This window comes from Neoarius graeffei, chromosome 6 (genome assembly GCF_027579695.1).
Source record: "Neoarius graeffei isolate fNeoGra1 chromosome 6, fNeoGra1.pri, whole genome shotgun sequence".
In the NCBI taxonomy this organism is placed as follows: Eukaryota; Metazoa; Chordata; class Actinopteri; order Siluriformes; family Ariidae; genus Neoarius; species Neoarius graeffei.
The window spans coordinates 53498658-53506694 of record NC_083574.1 but is presented as its reverse complement, the minus strand read 5'-3'; the positions used below and the strand labels follow the sequence as shown (position 1 = coordinate 53506694).

At 43.2% G+C, this 8037-nt stretch overlaps 1 pseudogene; it reads left to right on the top strand.

Annotated features, from left to right (window-relative positions):
* The first annotated feature begins 339 nt into the window (after positions 1 to 339).
* On the top strand, positions 340 to 7048 carry LOC132888297 (uncharacterized; annotated as a pseudogene).
* The last annotated feature ends 989 nt before the right edge of the window (positions 7049 to 8037 follow it).

The following is an 8037-nucleotide window of genomic DNA, read 5'->3' as shown; positions in this document are numbered from 1 at the left end:
AGCCAGTGAAGAGAAGGGAAGCTGTTTGACGCATCTCTGAAAGACAACGCCACCATTCAGAGGTCCAATAAAGAGCTGGAAAGTTGGCTCACCAAGTTCGACAAGTCAGGCCTGCCAGGCAGATTTAAGGCCTGAATCTACCAGCACTCCATCCTACCGCGGGTTCTATGGTCTCTGCTGGTGTACTTAGTCCCAGTATCAACAGTGGAGTCCCTGGAGAGGAAAATCACCAGCTTTCTCCGAAAATGGCTGGGCCTCCCTTGCAGCCTCAGTAGTGCAGCCCTCTACGGGACCAGCAACATCTTACAGCTCCCATTCATTGGTCTCACTGAAGAATTCATGGTGGTATGCACAAGAGAAGCCCTTCAGTACAGGGACTCCCAGGACCAGAAGGTGGCAACAGCCGACATTGAGGTGCGAACAGGGAGGAAGTGGAGAGCAGAGAGAGCAGTGGAGGTGGCAGAGTCACGCCTCAGGCAGAAGGAGCTGGTGGGGATGGTGGCCATCGGGAGAGCTGGTTTGGGCTTTTTCTCAAAGACCCAAGTGGGCAAGGCCCGAGGGAAGGAGAGATACCAGCTAATCTAGGAAGAGGTCAGAGCAGGCGTGGAGGAAGAGCAAGTGAGCAGAACAGGGGGGCTCAGGCAACAGAGAGCATGGATAAAGTGGGAGGGTATCCTACAGCGCAAGGTCACCTGGACAAACATCATGCAGGCGGACCTCCATCACATTCATTTCCTCGTCCAGGCTGTATATGATGCCCTACCAAGCCCAGCCAACCTCCATGTGTGGGGCAAGAGTGAGACACCAGCATGCCAGCTATGCTCTGGAAGGGGATCCTTACAACATCTGCTGAGTAGCTGTCCAAAGGCCCTTGCAGAAGGTCGCTACCGCTGGCACCACGACCAAGTGCTGAAGGTGGTGGCAGAAAGCATATGTAATGCCATCACCCCTGGCAAACACCATCTTGCCCCGAAGACCAAAATTAACTTTGTTAAAGCTGGAGAGTGAAGAACAAAGTCAGGGCTCCTCTATACAGCCTCTGATTGGCAGCTGCAAGGCGATCTGGGGAAGCAGCTGAAGTTCCCTCAGCATATTGCTACAACATCACTCCGGCCAGATATAATCATCATCTCCGAGGCAACAAAACAGCTGATTGTGCTCGAACTCACAGTGTCCTGGGAAGAGCGGATGGAAGAGGCAAATGAAAGGAAACGCACAAAGTACCAGGAGCTGGTGGAGAAGTGCTGGGAAGGGGGCTGGAAGACTCATTACAAGCCAATAGAGGTGGGCTGTAGAGGATTTGCAGGGCGCTCACTCTGCAAAGCCCTCAATCAATTGGGCCTAACAGGAGTGGCTAAGAAGAGAGCCATCCGATCCATATGAAGCCGCAGAGAAGGCCACAAGGTGGCTGTGGATAAAGAGGGCTGATCCATGGGCGGTTGCTGCTGGGACTTGATCAAACTCAGCTGGGTCGCCTGGGCGAGGGTGTCTGATGTTGAAAGACCCAAAACACCCAGTGACCCCAGGTTACATCACTGATGATGCATCCCAGTGCATCCAGAGGATGTATCTAGCACACATTTAATCAGCCTTTTACATTTTATCAGTGAAAATGCATGCATGTACATGTATGTTGCATAAGTTATAACACCTATCCTGTTTTAATGAGAGTCAACCCACAATCAATGAAATCAAATCAGTCTTAGTTGAACAAGTTGGTAATGGTATTTCTTACTTTCACCATCAATTTTATTTATATGACTTTGGTCTATAGCTGTCAAAGGCCTTGGCCTTAAAACCGATTACCGCTGTGACATCACACACTTAGGGCTGACTGGCTCAGCGGGGCAGCTCGAATGCCAACTTTGTGGTCGATTTTAACTCAAAAATATATATTTTTAATTCCTGTTTACGCAGCATACAAGAGTCAAGGACGGAGATACTATCCACTCAGAAATTTATTTAAAAATAAAGGTTCTGCGTACACTGTTAGACTTTTCTGTAATTTCTACAGTACTTTACTATATATCAAACAGTAAAATACTTTAAAATATTTTTGGAGTAAATAACTGTAGTTGGCATTGTATCATGGGAATTTTGTTTGACTTTTTTTGTCTCATCTCATCATATCATCTCTAGCCAATTTATCCTGTTCTACAGGGTCGCAGGCAAGCTGGAGCCTATCCCAGCTGACTACGGGCGAAAGGCAGGGTACACCCTGGACAAGTTGCCAGCTCATCACAGGGCTGACACATAGACACAGACAACCATTCACACTCACACCTACGGTCAATTTAGAATCACCAGTTAACCTAACCTGCATGTCTTTGGACTGTGGGGGAAACCGGAGCACCCGGAGGAAACCCACACGGACACGGGGAGAACATACAAACTCCGCACAGAAAGGCCCTCGCCGGCCGCTGGGCTCGAACCCAGGACCTTCTTGCTGTGAGGCGACAGCGCTAACCACTACACCACCATGCTGCCCATGTTTTTTTGTATTATTTGAAATTACAGTAAGTCACTGGTTTTTGTTACTCATCTCATCTCATTATCTCAAGCCGCTTTATCCTTCTACAGGGTCGCAGGCAAGCTGGAGCCTATCCCAGCTGACTACGGGCGAAAGGCGGGGTACACCCTGGACAAGTTGCCAGCTCATCACAGGGCTGACACATAGACACAGACAACCATTCACACTCACACCTACGGTCAATTTAGAATCACCAGTTAACCTAACCTGCATGTCTTTGGACTGTGGGGGAAACCGGAGTACCCGGAGGAAACCCACGCAGACACAGGGAGAACATGCAAACTCCACACAGAAAGGCCCTCGCCAGCCCCGGGGCTCGAACCCAGGACCTTCTTGCTGTGAGGCGACAGCGCTAACCACTACACCACCGTGCCGCCCGGTTTTTGTTACTTTAAAAAAGAAATTACAGTAAGGCACCGCTTTTCAATCTTTTTGGCACTCCTGTCTCTCCGTAGCCAGCACGCAGTCACAACGCAACTGGCTGCTGCAGGCTCAAGAAGACACAGCAAGACGAACTACGGACAAGCCACAGAAAAAAAGGAGGGGAGAATGATTTTTAAGACAAAGAAATAACAAGACACTAAACAAAAAAGGTAACTCTTTATTAGAAAGAGTCTTGAATTCGAAATTCAATCGTATTATTATTCAGCATAGACTAGGCAATAATCGAAGTTAGCTAAGCTAACGTTAACAATGTGGTATCGACGAACAAGCTAGTCTGCCTGCTTCCAAAATGTGTGTGTGTAAGATTTGTCCACATCAAATTTTGGACTTTAAACAATTCTGTGGCCACGTGAAAATGCATAACAATCTGGCCAATTATCAATTTCAGTGTGGAATCCAACAATGTCTGTGAAATTTTTGGACATTCTCTGCATTCAAGTCTCACATGCACAGAAATCACAACGTTACACCATTAGCTTACGTGAGATGACGAACCCCAATATTACAACATTCTAGCATTCACGAATGTACTGTTCATGGATGTGACCATGTCGCTAGCAGCATTTCGTTGTTGTGCGTGCATTTAAGAATTCACATTCGTAGTGGAAAGAAAGTTGCATGTCCGTTTGAGGGTTGCTCAAAATCTTTCAGAGTTAGGTCATCCTTTGCAACCCATGTGTCGTGAAAACATAGGCAGTCAAGTGTGGCGCAGTATGTACCACCAGATAACGTTACAGATGTTAATTTGTTGTTAATAGTGATGAAATGTCTTTGGTCCTTGTGTTCTGTACTGTAAATAATGTAAATACCCTTTTGTTTTTTATTTTTTGTCCTCAGACCAAAAGGACATGGCAACAAATGAATCAATACAGCCCTCCTCAGCCCCGTCACCAAATACATCGCTGGCAGAGGAACATTCCCCTATACTTCTTTGCGTACCAGCTACCTCTGTTTCAACACAAAACTGGATTCAGAACTTCACTATTCCCTGGGACAAGATGCCAAGTACCCTGTTACAGAGCATATCAAAAGGCCATAGAGCCAATCCACTGGATGGAAGACAGATGGTCAGAATTGTGGTCAGTATGATGCGTGAACACTGTCCTAATCCAAACAGGGCTGCTTGTGTTGAGGTGGCCGAAATGATGATCTCAAAGTATCCTTTAACCTTTACTGACAGAACAGCTGATGGACAGCAGCTCGGCATTGGCTACTATTCCCTTGTTAATCAGTTGAAAAGTAGAATTGAACATGTGAACCGCAATAACAGCAGTGCTCACATTCGGAAGCCAAGGACAACGATAGAAAATAATTGCACTGCTACCAAAACTGTACGGTGCAAAACAGACAGTTACGGTTGTATTAACTGGCAGCCAAAATTGCTCCCAGAAGGAGAAACTGCAGAGTCCTTGGAAGAACAAAGAAAAAATTTGAAAGCCATATTTGAGTCTGCGGGCCCCAGAGCAGCAGAATGGCCTGATGCTGAAAAGTGCATGGCTGTGACATACATTTATCAGAGACATATGATAAATTCGTGCCCTCCTCCTAGTGTTACAGAGATAAAGGATCAGTGGCCTTTTCTTTTCACCCTAAGAGGACTCTGTTCACATTTCAAAACTTTAACAGGAATCAAGATAACTGATCACCTTGGAGAGGCACTGCAAAACAAGGGAAAGCGGATCATCAGATATTTCCAACAGTCATTCTGTCAACAGAATATTCAGGACCTTTTAAGGGAGGTGGAGAGTGTTACGGCAACCTCTGCCATGCAGAGCAAGACAGGAATTGCAGGGGTTCTCCTTATGATGAAGCACTTCTTGGAAAATGAAGACTCCATCTTCATTCTGGCAGATGTAAGTATACAAATAATCTTGACTTTGATGCAACATAAATTAAAGGGATTATCTGAAGTGAATCAACCCATAGCCCTGTTGTTTGATGTTGCTGAGTGCTGTCAGTAGATATGAGAGAGACATAATTTGGTGCAACCTAAACCAAATAGCAAAACGGCAGCCAATGCTAACTAATGATGGCAAGGAAACTTTGTTTTCCTGTGCCCCCATCAGTTAGGGATAGCAGCCAGTTCGCAAATTTGGTCTACATTGTACTAAATGTTGTTCTTATACCTACTGAATGTGACCCAAGACCCAATCTTGTGCTTTGTTTTACAGGCATGTGCAACATCTGTGTCCGTTCAGAACGACATGGACCTACCAGTCATGCCAAGACTGAGCATGCTTGGTAAGTTATGGTTTATCATTTAGAGAGAGGTTTCTGATTATATTTAGAGTGTCTTAAAGGAGAAATCCAGTGTGAATCAATCTGTATATCTGTTGTTTGATGTTGCTGAGAACTTTTGGTAGGTATCAGACCAGGAGAATTTGGTGCAATGTAGGCTGAATTTGCGAAACGGCAGCTAACGCTAACTGCCCCATCACTCAGTGTTAGCTGCCGTTTAGCAAATTCGGTCTACGTTGCACCAAATTCTCTCATTCTCATACCTACTGACAGCTCACAGCAATGTCAAACAACAGAAATATTGATTGATTTACACCATATTTCTCCTTGAATCAGTCCATAGCCCTGTTATTCCAGGTCACCAAATTCTATCAGTAAAAAGATCACTAAAATTTGATACAACATCAGCTGAATAGTGAACCGGTAACTGAATGGAGTACAGTAACTTACTTTCAGTTTAATTTTCCTACAGCCAATTCAGTTAAAATTAGCTACCGGTTTGTTATTCGGTCTATGTTGTATAACATTTTCTGGTTCTTTTTCCTACAGAGATGACATGGTGACCTGGAACAACAGGACTACAGATGAACTCACACTGGATTTCTCCTTCAATAGTGTGCTTTTTCACCTTTTAGGGAACACTCTGCTGACTTCAACCAGGTGGATGATCAGCATTGAGGGGAAGGTTGTTTTAGAGGAGCACCTGAATTTTTCTGATGCCTTTTCAGCGTTTTTTCAACCTTCTATGTTTTCAACATAGAATACCAAGAACCTGCCTGTGCAACCCTGGAATTCATACAGCAGTAAGTACATGTTTTGTTTTTCTGCAGATGTTGTTTGCTTTAGTTTGTTGTGTAAATTCAGTTGTGTAGCAGTTACAGTATCTCACAGAATTGAGCACACCCCTCACATTTTTTGTAAATATTTTGTTATCTTTTCATTGGACAAGACTATAGAAATGAAATTTTGATACAACTTAAATTAGTCAGTGTACAGCTTGTGTAGCACTATAGATTTACTGTCCTCTGAAAATAACTCAACACACAGCCATTAACGTCTAAACAGCTGGCAACAAAAGTGAGTACCTGCAGCGAACATGTCCAAATTGTGCCCAAACTGTCAATATTTTATGTTACCACCTTTATTGCTTGGTAATAAAGGTGGTTACACAAAATATTGACAGTTTGGGCACAATTTGGACATGCGCGTTGTGAGGTGTACTCACTTTTGTTGCCAGCTGTTCAGATATTAATCGCTGTGTTGTTATTTTCAGAGAACAGTAAATCTATACTGCTATACTATACTGACTACTTTTAGTTATATCAAAGTTTCATTTCTATAGTGTTGTCCCACGAAAAGATATAACAAAATTTGTGCAAAAATGTGAGGGGTGTACTCAATTCTGATTCACAGATTCTGATGAGATTCTATGTGATTAACTAATAGGACTAAGGAAAATGTGATTAACAAATAGGACTTCTGGAAATGGCTATTTCTAGAATCAGCATTTTTGAGTGGACAGCAACATCATCCATCTGGCAAAATACTTTTTATTATCCCGAAGGAAATTCAGTATAATACACAGTATAATACACACATCAACAAGCAAAAGTTAATTGTTTGATAGTATATTTAATGTTTTCCTATTGCTTTTTTAATCTTGTGTAAAGGTTCTTTGTGAGAATAAATCCAGAAGAAGGCACAAAGTGCACATCCAAGACTGGGGTGAGTCGTAAAATGGGAGCGGCGGTGAAAAGAAAGATAGAACCAATCAACAGCAGAGTGTCATCCTTCCTTCAGCAACTGACTGAATTTGAATGGAAGAACTCTGATTAGGTGAGGCGTTTAGAAGCATCACATGTACTGTATGTGCCCAAGTTCATTACAAAAGGAACACTGTTACTTACGGTAACTGTGGGCTGTTAAGTGTAGTATTTTTGTCGAATTATATCAGTATGCTGTATCAATTTCAAAAATCTAGTCTGTCTGATGTTACTTGCTGCACTGTTGATCAGCATAGTGTGTGATAATCTCATCTCATCTCGTTATCTCTAGCCGCTTTATCCTGATCTACAGGGTCGCAGGCAAGCTGGAGCCTATCCCAGCTGACTATGGGCGAAAGGCGGGGTACACCCTGGACAAGTCGCCAGGTCATCACAGGGCTGACACATAGACACAGACAACCATTCACACCTACGGTCAATTTAGAGTCACCAGTTAACCTAACCTGCATGTCTTTGGACTGTGGGGGAAACCGGAGCACCCGGAGGAAACCCAGGCAGACACGGGGAGAACATGCAAACTCCACACAGAAAGGCCCTCGCCGGCCACGGGGCTCGAACCCGGACCTTCTTGCTGTGGGGGACAGTGCTAACCACTACACCACCGTGCCACCGTGTGTGATAATGTGTTTTGATAATTCTAGTCCAAGTTTCAACAGCAACTAATGTAATATTGTTAAAATAATTCAGAACTGTAGTCCTTGTTCTTTGAAATAGTGATTTTAAAATGTCTGTTTTTAATGTCATATTAGTCATTTGTGACTTTTCTACTGTGAGGAATTTTGAATTTCTATAAGCAAAAAACACAATTTCGAATTTGCAATGTTTCATTAAATAAACTTTGATATTTTACAATAATTCACAGACTTTGCAGTAATTATCATGTATAATTAACAATTCATCACCATCATGAAAGTAGTAGTAATAATAATAATAATAATAATAATAATAATAATGGTTTAAAGGGTTAAAAGTTGTTTAAAAGGGTTACAGTACTGTACTGGTTATCTTGTACAGTACTGGTACTGTAAAAAGTTGTTTGAA